This window comes from Tachyglossus aculeatus, unplaced genomic scaffold, assembly GCF_015852505.1.
Source record: "Tachyglossus aculeatus isolate mTacAcu1 unplaced genomic scaffold, mTacAcu1.pri scaffold_96_arrow_ctg1, whole genome shotgun sequence".
Taxonomy (NCBI): Eukaryota; Metazoa; Chordata; class Mammalia; order Monotremata; family Tachyglossidae; genus Tachyglossus; species Tachyglossus aculeatus.
In genome coordinates, this window is record NW_024045099.1 from 80,280 (window position 1) to 102,258 (window position 21,979).

Consider the following 21,979-nt stretch of genomic DNA (forward strand, 5'->3'; position numbering starts at 1 on the left):
AGAATATTTTCATTCCAATTCATAACTTCAATTCACCCTGACTGCTGCACCACTAAGCAAATTGTAATCATTTCTGCAAATAGCAAGATCTAGAATGAAACACAAATATTCCAATTGCTAAATGTTGCAAGATGAATCCTTCCAGATACAAGAAGAGGTTTGTCATACCTATCCCTGTAAGAAATGTTCACTTGATAAATGGGCTTGCAGAGTGAGGGAATAAGATGACCCACAAGATCTGCAATCCACAGAAGTTTTACTGGGGTATCTGTAGAAGTCGAGGGGAAAGACCTGACTTCCTGCCAACTGCCATCTTGGCTGCCTCCTCCCAGTCTTCTCCCCAACACGTTCAATATGTGGGCTCCTCAGTCTTCTCCTCAACATGTTCAGCTGGGTTCCTCATCTTTACTTTGGTCACTGCACAGTGATGCTGTAACATACATAGTTTGTTCCAAGCAGCTTATCTCACCCAATGGCCTAGGTCAGCATCTGTGGCCAGGAGGATCCCAATGAAATCTGCAGCCTTGAGTGGTTTTCCACTGGCCAAGGAATTTGGCAATGGGAATCAGTGTGGCCTAGCGGATCGAGCACAGGCCTGGGAGTCAGAAGAACCTGGGTAATAAATCTGTTACTTGTCTGTTGTGTGACTTTAGGAGAGTCACATCACTTCTCTGCACCTTTGTGACATCATCTGTAAAATGGGAATTAAGACTTGTGAGCCCCATGTGGAATGGGGACTATGTTCAAACTGATTACCTAGTATCTACCCCGGTGCTTAGCACAGTGACTGGCACATAGTAAGGGCTTAACATATATCATTAAAAAGAAGAATGAAGAAGAGAAAAGCTTTGGAAGAGGAGGAAGAAAAAGAGGAAGAGGAAGAAGAAGAGGTCCCCTATAAGAATATCCAAGGCTAGAAAAGCCTGTAAATTGAAACTTCCTTTTGAACTAAACAAGAATGCCATAGAAAAGGAGAGAAATAGCATATTTCCAATATTCACTTTACCTTTAGATGAAAAAATTCCAGTGATGTAGAGTACACAGACTTTTAAATTTAGTTCCTATGGAAAAAATGTTCTAGAAAGGTTGATTTCCGTGCCCCAGGCTGGGTAGAAAGGCTGGTGTGGGAAAGCGGATAAGATTGTCCTACAGTGATGTTTCTAAACTCTGCACCTGTCAGCTCTGAACAGGTATTTAGGGACGGTTGTGGTAGGGCAATTCTTTAAGCATCCACTTCCTCCTTCCTTGTCATCATCCACGTGAACAGCAATACCTGAACATTGGGTCTGAGCAGCTGTGCTGGAAAGTTCTGCCCAGGACCCTGTCAGTCGTGGATGCTCATAAAGAGAGGCGATGTGGCACACAAAAATATTGCAAAATCTGAACACACCCTGGTATGTTTGGAGGGTGAATGAATATAATACCTTTGTCCCATGGGCCAAAGTCTTGAAAGTCCTGTTCTGTCCTTGTAAAAATCCTTTACTGAATTGCCCCCCACTAGTCAAATATTAATATTCTTTTCCTTGAAATGCAGCCACTGAGGGCAGGAAAGGTGTCTGTTCATTGTTGTATTGAACTCTCCCAAGCACTTGGTACAATGCTCTGGACACAGTAAGCACTCAATAAATTGTTCTCAGTAGGATCTCAATAAAAAGCATTGCTACTACCACTAATACTGCTACTATTACTACTTCTTCTAAATGAGACACATATATTTCAGAAAACTTACGGTTTTTGAATCTGCCAACTCCAAGACGTTTAATTAACTTCTCCTCTTTCCTGAAGGCAGCTTAAATCTTGTATTTCAGAATGAAAAGCAACATCACAAAAAAAGTCTGGACTTGACAGCCATATTCACCACAAGCATTTACATCATTTGATCTCAACACCTGTCCCTTTAATTGTCAGTCAATCAATATGTTTTATTGGGCACTTACTGTGTGCAGAGCACTCTACTAATCTCTTGGGATAGTACAACAAATGGCTCTCAGATTTTATTTCCAGGCATTCCTGGTTGAGAGGCAGACTTTAGAGGGGAGTAAAGGTTTGAGCCTTTTGAGCTAATGTTTGTCGTGAGCTTATCTCTTCACTCCTGAAGCAGCAATGGCTGTTCGTAACAGCAGTCAGTAGGCTCAGAGCCCACAGACTTCGGAGTTTCTGTGAAAGCCTGTGCTAAATGGATAGAGAGGGATATTTAGAGAGAAATATTTAAATTCCCTTAAGGGATCTTGAGAGTTATGCCTGAAGGTATTTCACATCTGTTTTTTTCAGAAAAGTTGGATAAAGCATTGTACCATGAATGTGCATCACCCCACCCCCGGCACCTGCTCTACCTCCTTCCCCACCCCAAAGCACTTGTATATATTCGTATAGATTTGTTACTCTATTTATTTTACTTGTACATATTTACTACTCTATTTATTTTGTTAATGATGTACATATAGCTGTAATTCTATTTATTCTGACGTTTTCGACACCTGTCTACATGTTTTGTCTTGTTCTCTGTCTCCCCCTTCTAGACTGTGAGCCCGTTGTTGGGTAGGGACCCTCTCTATACGTTGCCCCCTTTTACTTCCCCAGAGATTAGTACGGTGCTCTGCATGCAGAAAGCGCTCAATAAACATGGTTGAATGAATGAATGAATGAATGATTTAGATGCTGTATAGAACTAATTTTTGATTCACTGGGGATCTTAACACAGCTTTTCAGCCTTCCTTACTCATGCTTACAGTCCACTTCACATGCACAGTTGTGGTAATAGTATTAAAGTTCTTACTGTGTACTCTACTACTGTTCAGTACTGTACTAGGCCCTGGGAGAGGTGGGAATTAGACAAAGTTCCTATCCCTTTCAGGGCTCATAAAGCACCAATTGTATACATCATGCTATTTCCTTAAATTTTCAAAGACATTCCTTGATTAAAACAATTATATAACAATAATAAAAACTGTGAGATTTGTTTAAACACTTACTATGTGCCAAACACTGTGGTAAGCACTTGCATAAATTCAAAGTAATCATTCTCCTGAGGTGTTTTCAATCTCGATAAGGATAGTTTAGAATGCAATGCGTTGTATTGGTGATTATTAATTTTAAAATTACAAGTAATTTTTTAAGGGAAAAAAGTATCTTTCAAAGATGAGAAAATGGAATTACAGAGAAATTGAATGTCTTACTCAAGGTGAAACAACGAACAATGGAGGGCTGTTCAATTTGGAATTAGTATGCAGGTTTCTGGCCCCAAAGACCTTGTGGTCACTATGCTCAGTATCTATTCTATAAAAAAAAATGGCTTGTTAATCTTGAACCTCATGTCAGAGGGTGCCCCCTCATTCTAGTACTCAATCACTGGTATTTTGTGAATGCTCCCTCTGTGAAGAATACTGTCCTAAGTGCTTGGAAGAATACAATAGAGAAGTAGTGTGGCTTAGTGGAAAGAGCACGGGCTTGGGAGTCAGAGGTTGTCGGTTCTAACATCTCCTCTGCCAATTGTCAGCTGTGTGACTTTGGGCAAGTCACTTAACTTCTTTGTGCCTCAGTTACCTCATCTGTAAAATGGGGTTTAAGATTGTGAGCCGCACGTGCGACAACCTTATTACCTTGTATCTACTCTTGTGCTTAGAGTAGAGCTTGGCACATAGTAAGCGCTTAACATATGCCATTATTCTTCTTATTATTATTATTACTATCATTATTATTACTGGGCATGATCCCTCCCTTTACATATCTGACAATTTAGTGGAGGAGACTAAAATAAATCATGGTGGGGGAAGCAATGTAGTGTGTTGGGATTTTTTTACTGTTCAAACTTGTCATAATTTGGGTGGAGCACCGAGTTTTAATAACCTGTTGAGTGCCCCACACAGGGAATTAAATGCAATAGTAAAGTTGCCATGTCAATTTAATTCAACCTCTCCTTCCACTGAAGGTCAAACTTCTTTGACATTCCAGCTCAGATAGGAAGGTGTCGGGGTTTGAGTGGTAGTAGCAGCTGCACTCTCACTACCTTGCATCATCATTTATATACATGGATCAATAGTAAGTCATATTTATTGAGCATTTACTGGGCACAGGGCACTGTATTAAGCTCTGGAGAAGAGAAAATATAACAGAGCTGTAAACACGTTCCTGGCCCACAGTGAGGTTACAATCTAAAGGGTTCAATCTCGGTCAGCAATGAATCCTTCTTCCCTCCTCCACCCTCTGCCATGCTACAGCCCTCAGCTCTATGCTCAAAGAAGTACCAGCCTGACCCCTTTCATCACCATCATCATCATGATCACCACTGAGTCTCTTCTGTACCAATTGTTTTCGAGCATACGATAAAAGTAAGAGGCAAGGCCCATGCCCTCAAGGAAATTACACACTATAGAGGTAGAGGAGAAAACACAAAGTAATCAATCAATCAATCAGTCAACCAATGAGCAAAGCAATGGAGAGCACTGTTCTAGGGACCTGGGAGAGTACGGTGATGTTTTTGTTTTGTTTTATTTAGTTTTAATAGTATTTGTTATGCACTTGCTATGTGTCATGCACCATTTTAAGCACTGGGGTTGATACAAGTGAATCAGGTGAGGTACAGTCCCTGATCCACCTGAGATTCACAGTCTAGTAAGAGGGAGAGCAGGTATTGAATCGCCATTTTGCAGTTGATGATACTGTGGCACAGAGAAGTTAAGTAACTAAGCCAATGACACGCAGCAGGCAAGTGGTGGAGCCAAGATTAGAATTTGGGCCCTCTGGCTCCCAGACCTGTGACATTGCCAAGCTGCTTCCTACAATGCGAGTCAGGATCCCTGTTCTTAGTGATCTTTCGAACTAAAAGGGAAAACTGATATAAACTCATTTACAGATAGGAGGAAGACAAAAATGGAAAGATAGATATGAAGATGAATAACTGCATCAAAGCTAAAGGACGTAATTCAGTATTTATAGAGGTGGTTACTGCTTGTGCATGCATGTGTGTGGATGCAAATGTTGGAAGTGTATGACTTAAGGAGAGGAAAATTAGCTGGGGAAATTGCCCAGCATAAAATAGCTAGAAGAGAGCATAACTTCAGAGGACATAAATATCTTACTTTGTTTAAGGGTCAAACTCTGGCCTGGAGGACAAGCCCATATATTTGAGTAGGGAAGTATAGAGCAATGAACAGCAGAACTAAGCCTGTGCTCTTCCCTTTTTTAGACCTCTCCAGTGATGATTCAATGACAGCATTCCATGCTAACATTCACTGGGTTGGGCATGATTTAAAAAAATCTAAAACATCAGCCCTTGACTGTTGTTGCTGCTTGCTTTGTCTATAATTATTTTAAACTGAGCCAGACCTCTCTGACTGCTACATATCAAAATAATTGATGGATAGTTTCTCAGGTATGCCCCACCGCACCACACTGGTCAATCAATAGCATGTACTGAGCACCTGTGTGCACATCACTGCACCAAATGCCTGGGAAAATACAACAGAACTAGAATACATGATGCATTTTGGGTAGGACAAATCATTCATTCATTCAACCATTCATTCTAGACTGTGAGCCCGCTGTTGGGTAGGGACCGTCTCTATATGTTGCCAACTTGTACTTCCCAAGCGCTTAGTACAGTGCTCTGCACACTGTAAGTGCTCAATAAATACGATTGAATGAATGAATGAATGAAAGTTGGACACAGTCCATGTCCCTCATCGGGCTCACAATCTTAATCCCCATTTCACAGAAGAGGTAACTGAGGCCCAGAGAATAATAATAATAATGATGATGATGATGGCATTTGTTTAGCATTTACTATGTGTGAAGCACTGTTTTAAGTGCTGGGGGGAATACAAGGTGATCAGGTTGTCCCCTGTGAGGTCACAGTCTTAATCCCCATTTTACAGATGAGGTAACTGAGGGCGCAGAGAAGTTAAGTGACTTGCCCAAAGTCACACAGCTGACAAGTGGCAGAGCCAAGATTAGAACTCATGACCTCTGACTCCAAAGCCCGGGCTCTTTCCACTGAGCTATGCTTCTCAAAGAAGCAAAGAAGTTACATCACTTGCCCAAGGTCCCACAGCAGACAATTGGTGGATTCAGAATTAGAACCCATGTCCTCCTAATTTAAAGCCTGGTGCTCTAGCCATTAGACCATGCTGCATTGGTGTGACCAGAGATTAGGGGATGCTGAAGGACATTCTTGACTGTGAGCCCGTTGTGGGCAGGGATTGTCTCTCTTTGTTGCTGAATTTTACTTCCCAAGCGCTTAGTAAAGTTCTCTGCACACAGTAAGTGCTCAATAAATATGATGGATTGAAACAATGGGAACATGCGATGGGAGTCACAAGCAAGAAAACCTTTATGTCCCCCCAGAATACACCCTCCTGCACCACACTTTTCTGATGGCAGTTTTCATCTCTGTATTTCTCAGCATGTAAATGAGAGGGTTAAACGTGGTAACAATTATGGTGTAAAACACAGCTAGTACTGTGTCCTCCATGAAGGTGGTGGCTGGACGTATGTAGATGAAGATGCAGGGCCCAAAGATTAAGACCACCACAGTGATATGGGAGCCACTGGTGGACAGGGCTTTGAGCTGACTGTGAGGGTAGCATGTTCTTAGAGAAACTAATATGACTATGTAAGAAATAAGCAACACCACAAAGGTGAACATGGCAATCATTCCTGTGTTGGCCAACTCCAATAGGCCTATAACAGAGGTGTCGGTGCAGGCGAGTTTCAGCAGGGATTCACATCACAAAAATAGTGATCGCTCTGATTGGGCCCACAGAAGGGCAACTGGAGGGTGAGGATTGACTGAGCCATCGAATGCACAAAGGCCACGAGAAAAGGGAGAAGCAGCATGCTGTTACACTCCCGGTGGTTCACGACGACCATACATTGCAGTGACTTGCAGATGGCCATGAAACGATCATAAGCCATCCACACCAGGATGAAGATCTCAACACTGCCAAAGAAGTGAGTAGCAAAAAGCTGGGTCATACAGCTGGGGAAAGAAATGATCCTCCTCTCCACCATCAAGTTGGCGATGAGTTTAGGGGAGACGGTGGAGACATTGCAGAGATCCTCAAGGGACAAGTAACTGAGAAAGAAATACATCAGCTGATTGATTAGGTGGCTGAACTGGCTGGTGAGAAGAATGAGCAGATTTCCCATCACGATGCCAATGAAAAGGAGCAGAAACATCCCGAAACAGATAACCTGCACCGTAGGATTTGGGGAAAGTCCCAAGAGAATAAATTCTGAACTATTGTTCTGGTTTACCATGAAGTCAGCAAAGGCTGTTCCTGGAATTCGTGACTTTGCCTGAAATTATAAAATATTGAAACATAGTCGATAAGACAAAACATCCATATCTTCACTGTAGCTCTCTAGAGTTCTCTCGCATGAACCAAACCTGATCATACATTTTTACTCTTGAAGTCTACCCTTTTATTTGTGAGTTTTAGTCTGTATCGAAGACATTGATAAGCATGGTTTCCTTCATTCAGACAAGCATCTTTTGAAGGAGTTTGAGGTAGAAATAAAGGATCAAAATTTCAAAGATAAGCAGGATTGCTTCACCAGTTCATTGAAGACACTGATAAGAAAGAACTGATGTCCCTAGGCTCAGGACCCCAGGTTTGAGTTCTATACTACTAGCACTTAATACAGTGCCTAGCACTCAGTAAGTGATCAATAAAAGCCATTGAATGAAACAGAAGACTCCAGACAGGTATTCAGCCACAGATAGGGAAATGGACGGCTCAAAAATTACATTTTGCCAGGTTACCTAGACTAAATTAAACAGGTTCCGTAAATTCTAAGCCAAATGCTCATAACCAGGCTTATGACCAGGACTCCATAAAATGAAAATCAAGGGGAACAGTTGAACATTCAGGGATTCTCTACCTTTTCTTACTGTGTGAACACTGGGCAGAGTGAAAAACAATTATCCTTGGGAAAGTATTTTGTACGCAGTTACCAAATGCATATTAGCCACACTCAGGTCCCTTTGACATGGCATTAGGCTCTTTGCAAATGTAGCATTAGGTGGAGTTTCAGGACTTAATTAGCCAGACGCTGTAGAATCTAGACTGCAAACCCTGTAGGAAGAGCTTGGGAGAGTACAATACAACAGAAAACAAGGAAGGCCTGTATTCCACTTTATTTTCATGGCTTTGGGGTGGAATTTGAAAGTGCCTTAATCTAGATGTCAAAGGGAAAATATGATTTTAAAATCAATGAAGAATATTTATTGACTGCCTACCTCATGCAGAACATTGTACTAAGCACTTGATAGAGTATGATAAAGTTCATTCATATAACCCTGCACTCAAGGAGTTTATAATCTAATAAATAATTATGGTACGTGTTAAGGGCTTACTCTGTACCAAGCCTGTTCTAAGCACCTCTGTACCAAGCCTGTTCTAAGCACTGGGGTAGATACAAGTTAATCAGGGTGGACACAGTCCCTGTCCCAGCATTGGGATCATACTCTTAATCCTCATCTTTTACAGATGGGGTAAAGGAGGCACAGAGAAATTAAGTTACTTGCCCAAGGTCACACAGCATACTTGTGGCAAAACTGGTGGGATTAGAACCCAGATCCTTCTGACTCCCAAGCCCATGTTCTATTCATTCATTCATTCAATCATATTTATGAAGTGCTTACTGTGTGCAGAGCACTGTACTAAGCATTTGGGTATTAGAAGTCTTATCCCTACTGGATTACTGCATCAGCCTCCTCCTGATCTCCCATCCTCCTGTCTCTCCCCACTTCAGTTTATACTTCACGCTGCTGCCCAGATCATCTTTGTGCAGAAACGCTCTGGGCATGTTACTCCCCTCCTCAAAAATCTCCAGTGGTTGCCTGTCAACCTACAAATCTGGCAAAAACTCCTTACCTTCGGCTTCAAGGCTCTCCATCACCTTGCTCCCTCCTACCTCACCTCCCTTCTCTCCTTCTACAGCCCAGTCCACACCCTCCACTCCTCTGCCACTAACCTCCTCACTGTACCTTGTTCTCGCCTTTCCCGCTGTCGACTCCTGGCCCACGTCCTTCGCCTGGCATGGAATGCCCTCCCTCCACACATCTGCCAAGCCAGCTCTCTTCCTCCCTTCAAAACACTACTGAGAGCTCACCTCCTCGAGGAGGCCTTCTGAGACTGAGCCCCTTTTTCTTCTCCTCCTCCCTCCCCCACCCTACCTCCTTCCCCTCCCCACAGCACTTGTATATATTTGTGCAGATTTATGACTCTATGTATTTTACTTACACATATTTTCTATTCTATTTATTTTGTTAATGATGTGCATATAGCTTTAATTCTATTTGTTCTGACGATTTTGAAACCTGTCTACATATTTTGTTTTGCTGTCTGTCTCCCTCTTCTAGACTGTGAGCCCGTTGTTGGGTAGGGACTGTCTCTATATGTTGCCGACTTGTACTTCCCAAGCGCTTAGTGCTCTGCACACAGTACGTGCTCAATAAATACGGTTGAATGAACGATTGAATGACTAGTCTTCCCTTAAGAGGATTCCAATTATACTTAGAATGTACTGAAAACAGTCTTTTAATCAATGTGTATAATGAGAAGGAAGACTTATACACTTACAGTTAATGGCATTCATTGTTCCGACAATTCAGAATACATTAAAACCTTCAAATATGGTTCTTTTAGAAGAGATTAAGCCACAGTGATTTTTCTTAAAGCATCTGAGGAACCCGCTGATTCCTTCTTTCTCCCACTGAAAAAAGCAACAACATAATTCTCAGAAAGTGATTCACTTCTCTCCTGAAGTCATTATTTGGCTCCATAACTTCCTCATGGCATTTTTCACCTCCGCAGTTCTCATGATGTAGATCAAGGAGTTTAACATGGGAGTAAGGAAAACATAGAATACGGCCACTGCTTTATCCATGGGGAAGATGGAGACAGGCCTCGTGTAGGTGAAGATACAGGGAACGAAGAACAGCGTGAAGACCGTGATGTGAGAGTCACAGGTGCTTTGCGCCTTCCCTCTGAACTATTACTTTTTAAGGAGTTCAAGATGACTGCGTAGGAGATGACCAACATGAAGAAACAGAGAGAGCAGATCAGGCCGTAGTTGGCAGCCTCTGACAGGCTCACGACATAGGTGTCTGTGCAGGTGAGTTCTAATACAGGGAACATGTCACAGAGAAAATAATATTTGACACTAGAACCACAGAAGAGCTGCCGGAATAGGAAGAGAATCTGAATTATTGAATTAAAGAAGCCCACTACCCAGGCCACCCCCACCATTAGGACACACACCTGCTGGTTCATGATAATCAGATAGTGCAGGGGTTTGCAGATGGCCACGTAATGGTCACAATGAGAAGGATGGCCTCTGTCCCTCCAAAGAAGTGTAATACAAAGAGCTGGACCATACAGCCATCGTAGGAGATGGCTTACCTGGCAGACAGGCTGTCTACAATCATTTTGGGAGTAGTGGAAGAGGTGTAGATGGAGTCTATGGAAGATAAGTATGAGAGGAAGTAGTATATAGGGGGGCTGAGATTCTGGCTGGCCTTGATGGTCATGACCACAAGCAGGTTTCCCAAAAGAGTTACCAGGTAGATGATTAGGAACAAAACAAAGGTTTCTGCAACTCTGGATTCTGGGTAAGTCCCAGAAGAATGAATTCGATCACACTGTTGCTTTTTTCCATCGATTCAGTGTTGGTGATGAACATGCCGGTGAGCTTGCATGACAGAGAACTAGTTTACCTGAAAAGATAAAGATAATTGGATTTCTTTAGCACTGTTTTTTTCCCATGGAACCCAAGATATGTTATCTCTACTACCTAATATTTCACTCATTCTTAAAACACCTTGGTCCCATTCGACAAAAAGAAAAATCAAGCCAAATAACTAGTATTATACTCGACCTTCAGCCAAGGGTTACCAATCAATGTGCTTACTCTGTGCAGAATGCTGTACTAAGTGCTTATGCATGCTGAATCCAGTATTCTGTCCACTTAGTTCAGAGCTTGTCAACCAGCATGGCTAGTACCATTTCACTTGGATTTTCACCCTTTATTCACTGCTACCCTAGCCCCACAGAATTTATGTATCTACCTGCAATTGATTTATTTATAATTGATCTCACTATGAGCAGGGAACATGTCTACCAACTCTGTTATATTTTTCTAAGCACTTAGTAGAGTGCTTAATCAGCAGTGTGGCCTACTGGAGAGAGCACGGGCTTGGGAGGTAGAGGTCATGGGTTCTAATCCCAGCTCTGCCACTTGTCAGCTCTGTGACCCTGGGAAAGTCACTTAAGTCCTCTGTGCCTCAGTTCCCCCATCTGTAAAATGGGGATGAAGACGGTGAGTCCCATGTGGGACAACCTGATTACCTTGTATCTACCCTAGCGCTTAGAACAGTGCTTGACACAAATAAAGCACAGAACAAATATCATCACCATCATCATCATCAGTGCTCTGCACACAGTAACTGCTCAATAAATGTGATCGATTGACTGATGAATTTTACAGCACACTGGAGCTCCCGACAGAAGCCATTTTGCTTTACCGAGGGATGATCAGAATAATAATAACAATAATGGCATTTGTAAAGCACTTACTATGTGCCAAGCACTGTTCTAAGCACTGCAGCAGATACAAGGTGATCAGGATGTCCCACGTTGGGCTCTCAGGCTTAATCCCCATTTTACAAATGAAGTACTAAGGCACAGGAAAGTTAAGTGCATTGCCCAAAATCACATGGCTGAGAAGTGTCGGGGCTGGGATTAGAACCCACGACTTCTGACTCCCAAGCCCGTGCTCTTTCCACTAAACCACGAATAGGCTTGCTGAATTGTTTGTTTTAAAAAAAACTGTGGTCTCTTTTTAGTAGACAAGGGGTGCTTACTGTTCAGTTAAATTTATTCCCTCCTATCACTGTGAATGCATCTTGTGGCACATGTTAGGACAACTAAACGTTCCTTTTTCAGTCAGTCCTGCTTCTGTGATTCCACTTGAGAGAGACTTCCTTATAGGTAATGGGTTCTATTGGTGAGTGGAAGCAAATAGCCACAAAGATTCCTGAAAACGTTCATAATCCATAAAACTACAATCTCTCTGCTTTTTTATTCTCAAAATAAGGGGTTTAATTATTGAATCAAGGATATTGGATTCTCTTTCTTGTCCTATTATCAATCAACCATTCAATCAATGGTATTTAATGAATGCCTGGAGTGCTGTATTCAATGTCTAGGAGAATACAATACACTAGGGATTGTAAACTCGTAGTGAGCAGGGAATGTGTCTGTCATATTGCTATCTTCTACTCTCCTAAACTCTTAGTATAGCACTCTGCACATAGTAAATGCTCAATAAATATGATTCACTAACTAGATCCCTGCCCATAAGTAGCTTACAAAATGGAGGGGGAGGTAGACATTAAAATAAAGCATAGATGATTATGCCCATGACTGCTGTGGGTCTGGGATGAATGTCAAAGTGTTTAAAGAGTAGAGACCCAAGAGCAAGTAATGCAGAAGAGAGGAAAAATTGGAGAAGTGGTGGCATAGTCAGGAAACGCCTCATGGAGGAGACCTGATTTTAGAAGGGATTTGAAGATGGGGAGAGTAGTCCTCTCAGAAAAAAGGAGTCACAACAAGACACATACCTGGGAGTTAACCCATTTCGTTCCAGGCATACTAAATCCCATCTTGGGCTTCTGCTTCCCAGAAGAAAACTTGGAAATGTGTAGGAATCTTCCTTTAAGGCATTGCCCTTGCCCCTCCCTACTTCCTGTTCTCCCTCTTTAACAAATAATTCTCAACTCCTTGGATTCCTTGTATCCTATACCCTACATCCTTTCTCTCAACCTTTAAATGCCCACCCACTCTTTACATCAATCAATCAATCACTCACTCATTCATTCAGTCGTATTTATTGAGTGTTTACTGTGTGCAGAGCACTGTACTAAGCACTCAATCAATCAATGTATTGAATGTCTACTGTCCTGGTACTCTTGGTTCTCCTCCTAGCTCTCTGGCCGCTCAGTCTCAGTCCATTTCACGGGCTCCTCCTCTGTCTCACATCCCCTAACTGTGGGGGTCCCTCAAGGTTCAGTTCTGGGTCCCTTACTATTGTCCATCTACACCCATTCCCACTCATTTGCTTCCATGGCTCCAGCTACCTACCATCTCTAGGCGAAAGTTTCCCAGATCTACATCTCCAACCCAGATCTCGCTCCTCTGCAGTCTCATATTTACTCCTGCCTTCAAGACATCTCTATTTAGATGTACCACCAACACCTCAAATGTAACATGTCCTAAACAGCACTACCTTATTTTCCCGACCAAACTCTGCCCTACCCATGGCTTTCCCATTACTGCACACAACACTACCATCCTTCCTGCCTCACAAGCTCATAACCTCGGTGTTATCCTCGACTCAGCTCCCTCATTCAACTCACATATTCAATCTGTCACTAAATCCTATCTGTCCAACCTTTACAACATCGCTAAAATCTGCCTTTTCCTCTCCATCCAAACTGTTACCAAGTTAAACCAAGCACTGTCCTATCTAATCTTGATCACTGTATTCGCCTCCTTTCTAACTTCCCTGCCTCCCATTTCTCTCCACTCTAATACATACTTATTCTGTTGCCCAGACTACTTTTCTACAAAAACATTCAGTCCATGATTCCCCACTCTTCAAGAACTTCCACATCAAACAGGAACTCCTTAACATCAGCTTTAAAGCACTTAATCACCTTGCCCCCTCCTACCTTACCTCACTACTTCCTACTATAACCCAGCCCAGACACTTCATCCCTCTCGTGTCAACCTACTCACTGTACCTTGATCTCGCCTATCTCGTTGCCGACTTCTTGCCCATATTCTGCCTCTATCCTGGATGCCCTTCCTCTTCATGTCCAACAGACAATCACTCTCCCCACCTTCAAAGCCTCGTTGAAGGCACATCTCCAAGATCATTTTCCTGAATAAGCCCTGATTTCCTCCTCTACCACTCCCTTCTGTGTCACCCTTGAATTTGGATTTCCATCGCTCCCTCAGCCTCACAGCACTTATGTACATAACCGTAATCTATTTATTTGTATCTACCCCAGCGCTTAGAACAGTGCTTGGCACATAGTAAGCACTTAACAAATATGATGATGATGATGATGATTATTATTATCATTATTATTTTGACTGTTTCTCCCTCTAGCCTTTAAACTCACTATGGGTAGGGAACATACCTATTAACTCTGCTATACTGTACTCTCCCAAGCGCTTAGTACAGTACTCTACACACAGCAAACACTTAATAAATGTGGTTGATTGGTTGATTGGTTACTGAGTGCTTGAGAGAGGAAAAATATGGGCAATATTTCTGAAGGGCCAAATATAAATGCAGTGAAAAGGGCATTTTTGAGCACCTGTATGCATCTGAGATTTCCAATAGAAATACGTAACTATTCCCTGGAGTCGTTTCAAACCTGGTTTTGGATTTGGGACAAATAAGGTCAATTCCTAATTTTATTCACAGTTTTATGGGGCTTATTGGTTCCCTAATTAAGTGTTTTTCCAATTAGCTGCCTTGATATAAGCACATGAAGGAGAAACAGACATTCATATGGACTTTACAGTCTCCAGACATGATCATCATTAGAGAAAAATGCTGGCTAATAAGAGTTAGAATAAAATTCCTTTCAATGAGATGAAAAAAAGTCATTGAAGTCATGATCAGCCAGAATGGATGAGATATATTTGTTAAATGTGTAATATTAAAGTGTTCAATTTCCTATGATGTTTGTATTATTGTCCCGCAACCTCAATAGCTCATTTGATAAACTACTTTAGCTAGTAGCAGGCAAGATATTCTCTCTCAGAGACATACTCATGGATTGACAGCTGCATCAGTCACTCCACTCTCCTATCCATATTTCATTCTGAGCCCAGAATTTATTTTTTATTATATTTGTCAAGTGCTTACTATGTGCCAGGCACTATACTAAGTGCTGGGATAGATAAATGCTTATCAGGTTGGACACAATTCATGTCCCAAAGTGGGCTCACAGTCTTAATCCCCTTTTTAAAGATGAGGTAATTGAGGCACAAAGAAGTGAAGTGACTTGCCCAAGGTCACACAGCAATCTAAAGGCAGAGCAGGGATTAAAGCTCAACATGTCAAAGACTGAACTCCTTGTCTTCCCTCCCAAACCTTGCCCTCTCCCTGACTTTCCCATCTCTGTTGATGGCACTACCATCCTTCCCGTCTCACAAGCCCGCAACCTTGGTGTCATCCTCGACTCCGCTCTCTCATTCACCCCTCACATCCAAGCCGTGACCAAAACCTGCCGGTCTCAGCTCCACAACATTGCCAAGATCCTCCCTTTCCTCTCCATCCCAACCACTACCCTGCTCATTCAAGCTCTCATCCTATCCCGTCTGGACTACTGCATCAGCCTTCTCTCTGATCTCCCATCCTCATGTCTCTCTCCACTTCAATCCATACTTCATGCTGCTGCCTGGATTATCTTTGTCCAGAAACGCTCTGGGCATATCACTCCCCTCCTCAAAAATCTCCAGTGGCTACCAATCAATCTGCGCATCAGGCAGAAACTCCTCACCCTGGGCTTCAAGGCTCTCCATCACCTCGCCCCCTCCTACCTCACCTCCCTTCTCTCCTTCTACAGCCCAGCCTGCACCCTCCGCTCCTCCACCACTAATCTCTTCACCGTACCTCGCTCTCTCCTGTCCCGCCATCGACCCCCGGCCCACGTCATCCCCCGGGCCTGGAATGCCCTCCCTCTGCCCATCTGCCAAGCTAGCTCTCTTCCTCCCTTCAAGGCCCTGCTGAGAGCTCACCTCCTCCAGGAGGCCTTCCCAGACTGAGCCCCTTCCTTCCTCTCCCCCTCGTCCCCCTCTCCATCCCCCCATCTTACCTCCTTCCCTTCCCCACAGCACCTGTATATATGTATATATGTTTGTACATATTTATTACTCTATTTTATTTGTACATATCTATTCTATTTATTTTATTTTGTTAGTATGTTTGGTTTTGTTCTCTGTCTCCCCCTTTTAGACTGTGAGCCCACGGTTGGGTAGGGACTGTCTCTATATGTTGCCAATTTGTACTTCCCAAGCGCTTAGTACAGTGCTCTGCACATAGTAAGCGCTCAATAAATACGATTGATGATGATGATGATAATTAGAATTTAGGTCCTTCTGGCTTCCAGATTCGTGCTCTGTCCATTAGGCCACACTGGTTCTCTAAAATGTTGAACTTTCTAATATGTTGTTCTGCCACATCTCTCCACTCCTCAAAAACCTCCAATGGTTTTCCAGTCCTCTCCACATTAAGTAGGAACTCCTAATCACTGGCTTTAAAACACTTAATAAACTCTGTCCTTCCTACTTATCCACTCTCTTTCCTCACTGCACCCAACTAGCACTCTTCACTCCTCCCAGACAGTGCTTCATTCTTTTGTCTTCTGCTAGGGATCGCTTTCTCATTTTTTTCTTTCTGCCTGGAACTCCCTCCCTCTGCAAATCCTACAGAACCCCCTCCCCGACTTTCTCAAACTCCCCAATTTGAAAGTGCTACATGAATCATATCTCTAACAAAGAGAGCTACTCTGATTAATTATTTCCTCTCCTCAGGCTATGTTTCCTTCAGTTGCCATTTCAGCACTTTGGTGACATCGGAGTACCTACAGACTCAAGCTTCCATAGCACTTTTGTCCACATTTTATATAATAAATTCTTCAAGCATTAATTTATGTAGACATCCCCTTTTGATCTTTCCTCCTCTGTCTACATTGTTTCAGTATCCATTTCCCCTGCTTAAATGCAAGCTCCTTAAGGACAAGAACGATGTCTATTAATTCGATTGTACTCTCCCAAGTGATTAGGACAGTGCTCTGCACACCTTAGGTGCTCAGTAAATTGATCACTTTATAGTATCCTGAATTCTCCAAGATAAAAACAAAGTGTGACTTCTTTTGATTGGGAGGAGTGATTAAAAACCCATCCAAATGCTCACTTCCTGTGCCTTTGTAGATGCGGATTTCTTCCTCTGTTCCCTGTTCACCCAACTCCAGCAAAGGCTTGCTCCAGTTACAGTCTCCTTGAGGTAGAACAGACATAACCCTAACATGGTAAACATGAAACTGGTGGCCACTCCGTTCCAACCACAACCATGTTCCTCAGCTTTGTTTTCTTACCCCTGACACAGATACAAAATCCTACAAACTAGAAAAGCACCATGTCTGAGATTCCATCAGACCCCAGGTGGCTTCTTGTTAAACCCAAACTTAATCTGAGATCTCTTTTCTTGGAGTAAAGTCTTTGATTGCCAATCTTTCTCTGCAACATTAGCTCAGGATCCTCCTCTTAGAACATCCGGATCTTTTATGAAGGAGGACTTCTAAATGCACTAAAAACTTGGTGACTTCTCCAGGTCAGTCAGAAAGAATATGTTTTGCCCAGCTGTGACAAATGTCTCTAACGGACTCAATCTGTCCATCCTTGCTCTAGGTCTGCCCTGAAGCAGAGTCATTAGGTTCACTGTTTCTCCTCTCACATTTCAACTGGATTCTACAGATATTCAGGAAACTCATAACATTTTGTCCAATCAGCCTCATGGGAATCTGATCAGTCTCCCCTTGAGGAAGGTTTACCCAAGATGATGACAAACTGAATTTTGCTTTAGAAAAATGAGTGTAGATGCAGGGAAGGAAAAACACATTTTCACTGGATTTTGAGCCCAAAAGAGAAATCGTTTCTGTTCCCCTTATGACCATCGTCAAATTGCCAGTCACCAGAACCTTGCAGCCAAATATACATTGGTGATTTAGAGAAGATAGTTGAGAAAAATTTTCAGATAATTTTGGAGGGAAATTTTCCAGCTCATTTGTCTGTGTATTTCAAGTAAAAGAGATTGCACACTTGCTTGCCTGACTTGCATATCTGATTTCACACATTTGTCAAGTGGAGACAGCATCAGTGGGCACTCAAGGTTAATAACATTATTAATAGACAAAATCAATCAATGGTACTTATTGAGCACTTCATCTGAGCAGAGCATTGTACTAAGTGCTCGGTACAGTAAATTATAACAGAATTGCTAGACACATTCACTGCCTACAACAAGCTTACAATCTAGAGGGCAAAAGAGTTGAATCTGACTAATAGAATGCTCCTTTAAGAAAATAGCCACTGCTACAATTTGGCAAAAGGAAGCAAAATTATCAGTTCAGAAAACAAAAACAAAGATGAAGAGAGTGCAGGTCCTACTAAAACTAATCCATTCCAGGTTGATTTAACATTTGGTCTTATTACGCATGGTAAATCCACTTGGTTTTACTGAATGTTCTATTTTGTTCTCTAACAGATTTCTCTTTAAATTCAGGCAAAAGTTGGGCTTGCACTCCAACCCTGCCTTTCTGTTTGCCTGATTGGCAAGAGTATTTCCGATGTACAGTTTAGTCCAGATGCACCAGTCCTATTCCTGAACATTCCCCATTCCATTTCCAAACCTACCCGACCCTTGGCCCCCAGTGACCGCATTTTGTGGGGAAGGAATATTTCACACCCACAGAGAACCTTTTCTCAAGCGTATTTCATGGATTTAGCCAAAAATAATGCATTAATTCTGACAGAATGCATGGATGAAAATGTTTTCCACAACTGCCAGCTCACCTACACTGAAGGTCTACGTAGATAACATCCACATAAGAATGGGAATCAGTCAGCAGTAGAAATGGTGTCCTTTTAAGTGGCCTTTCAAATTACACAAGGCTCCAGCTCACTTGGAATCTTCCTGAAGATTTAATTCTCCTATTATTAATGCCAACTTTCTCACTGTACCTTGATGTCATCTATCTCGCCATCGACCTCTCGCCCACATCTCTCCTCTGGCCTGTAATTCCCTTCTTCTTCATATCTAACTGGCAATTCCTCTCCCCCTCTTTGAAGTCTCATTGTAATTACATCTCTTCCAAAAGGCCTTCCCTGACTAAGCCTCTTTTCCTCTTTCACTACATTTTGTGTTGCCTTGACTTGATCCCTTTATTCATCCTCCCTCCCAGCTCCACAAAACTTACATACACATCTATAATTATATATATATATACACATATATCAATGTCTCTCTCCCCCTCTAGACTTTAAGCTCATTGTGGGCAGGGAATGTGTCTGTTATAGTGTTATATTGTACTCTCCCAAGTGCTAAGTATAGAGCTCTGCACAGAGTAAGCACTCGATAAATATGATTTACTGACTGGCTGACACCACAACCCATGTGCTCTACTACGTCTTGGTCAAAAGATGTAAGAAGCTGTAGAGTTTGTTTTTCTCTTTTGTTTTGTAATGTTTTATTTTTTGATGGTATTTTTAGGTGCTTACTGTAGGGCAGGCATTCATTCATTCATTCAATTGTATTTTTTGAGTGCTTACTGTGTCTAAAGCACTATACTAAACTAAGCACGTGGAAGAGTACAGTATAACAACAAGAAGCTACACTCCTTACCCACAACGAGCTCACAGTCCAGAGGGGGAGAAAGACTAATATACATATATAGATAGATAGATACAGATATAGATATGAATCACAGTATATACAGTGTATATACAGTACATATCGACCCACGGCCCACGTCATCCCCCGGGCCTGGAATGCCCTCCCTCTGCCCATCCGCCAAACTAGCTCTCTTCCTCCCTTCAAGGCCCTGCTGAGAGCTCACCTCCTCCAGGAGGCCTTCCCAGACTGAGCCCCTTCCTTCCTCTCCCCCTTGTCCCCCTCTCCATCCTCCCCATCTTACCTCCTTTCCTTCCCCACAGCACCTGTATATATGTATATATGTTTGTACATATTTATTACTCTATTTATTTATTTATTTTATTTGTACATATCTATTCTATTTATTTTATTTTGTTAGTATGTTTGGTTTTGTTCTCTGTCTCCCCCTTTTAGACTGTGAGCCCACGGTTGGGTAGGGACTGTCTCTATATGTTGCCAATTTGTACTTCCCAAGCGCTTAGTACAGTGCTCTGCACATAGTAAGCGCTCAATAAATACGATTGATGATGATGATGATGATACAGGCACTGTAATAAGTGCTGGGGTAAGTACAAGCTAATTAGGTTGGATACAGTCCACATCCCACATGGGGCTCAGAGAATTAATCCCCATTTTATAAAAGAGGTAACTGAGACACAGAGAAGTGACTTACCAAAGGACCCAAAGCAGACAAGTGGCAGGGTCAGATTTAGAACCCAAGCCCTCCAAGATTGCTTCAGATTGCATTCTAGAACTGGGAAATCTTCCAAAGGAATCGTCAACTCATTAGCAAGTTGTAAATCATTCGTCAACACATTAGCAAGATGGGGGTCAATCAGATAGGGGAGCCCAGGCACATCCTTAATCCAGTCAAATACCTCTTAGGAAAATAGCACTACCCATCACCCCCTCCTCTGTCCATCACGTACCTGCTGCTGGTCAAAGAGTTGGTATCATTTCAACATATTCCACAACTTGTCTGCTGCTTTGGGCCAGTCACTTCACTTTTCTGAGCCTCAGTTACCTCATTTGTAAAATGGGGATTGAGATTGTGAACCCCGCATGGGAAAGAGACAGTATCCAACCCGATTTCTGTATCACTTAGTACAGTGCCTGACACATAGTAAGCATTTAACAAATATCATAATTATCATTATCATTACGATTTCATATGTAGGATGAGGATACCGTGGAGGCCAGACCCTTTCAGGGACTCGGTAGTGAGTGCAGGAACTGACAAACATGACCTGACACAAGGATCAGCAGGAAGGGAGACTTGGGCTCTTGAGATATCAATAATGATAATGACATTTATTAAGCATTTACTACGTGCAAAGCACAGTTCTAAGTGCGGGAGAGGTTACAAGGTGATCAGGTTGTCCCATGGCGGGCTCACAGTCTTAATCCCCATTTTACAGATGAGGTAACTGAGGCACAGGGAACTGAAGTGACTTGCCCAAAGTCACACAGTTGACAGATGGTGGAGTTGGAAATTGAACCCATGACCTCTGACTCCAAAGCCCGGGCTCCTTCCACTGAGCCATGGGATATGCTACAAATAACTAGAGGGAGCATGTCCAGCAGGATCTTTAATTTGGAAACCCATTTGTAAGTAAATTTTGAAATCGAAGTTTATAAGTAAAGTTTGATTCTTCCCCTCTTCCTTGAAGAAACATCTCAACTCTTCCTTCTATCCCTCTCCATCTCTACAGGAGGTTTGCATTTGGTTACTTCAGAAAACTGATTGGCCACTTCACAACCAGCAGTCCTGGCTGCTTGCTGGCCACAGTACGACCTCTCGAAACACTGAAAAATCTATGAGGTGAAAGGCTAAGTCTGGGGCATTTTGGGGGAGCTAAGGACAGCTGCAGCAAATCATCACAACTCTAACCCTCCCTATCTATGCCCCAGCCTAAATCATTACCCCAAGAGACTTGAAAGCATCTCAGCATCTTTGAATTCATGTTTAGGGGCAGGGAAGGTGTTCTCCATACTCTCTTGTGACAGCTACCGAACATGGAGAAGACTTGACTTCATTTACTTGACTCTTGGATCACCCATTCTCTCTGCCAATCATTCAATAAATCAATCAAACAATAGTCTTTATTGAGTGCTTACTATGGGCAGAGCACTGTTCTAAGCACTTGGGAGAGTGTAATACAAGAGAATTAGCAGGCACATTCCCTGCCCATAATGAGCTTACAGTCTAGATGAGGAGACTGACATTAATATGAACGTGAAACTTGGGAGAGAAGGGTGACAGTGTGCTTGTCTACATGTATGACCTAGTTATTTCAGTGTCCAGCATCCTCTTGATCAGTAGTGGGGAAATTTCTCCTCAAAAATTCAACAGAAAATCTCTTTTAACACATTTCTCCAAATACCAATAAATCAATTTGGTACTGAGACATTTATGGATGATAACAGTCACTTTCCTGCACCATAACTCTTCCATGAATCTTTT

At 42.4% G+C, this 21,979-nt stretch overlaps 1 pseudogene; it reads right to left on the reverse strand.

Moving 5' to 3' along the window:
- Window positions 1-6,328: 6,328 nt before the first annotated feature.
- Window positions 6,329-7,257, reverse strand: LOC119924312 (annotated as a pseudogene).
- Window positions 7,258-21,979: the final 14,722 nt, after the last annotated feature.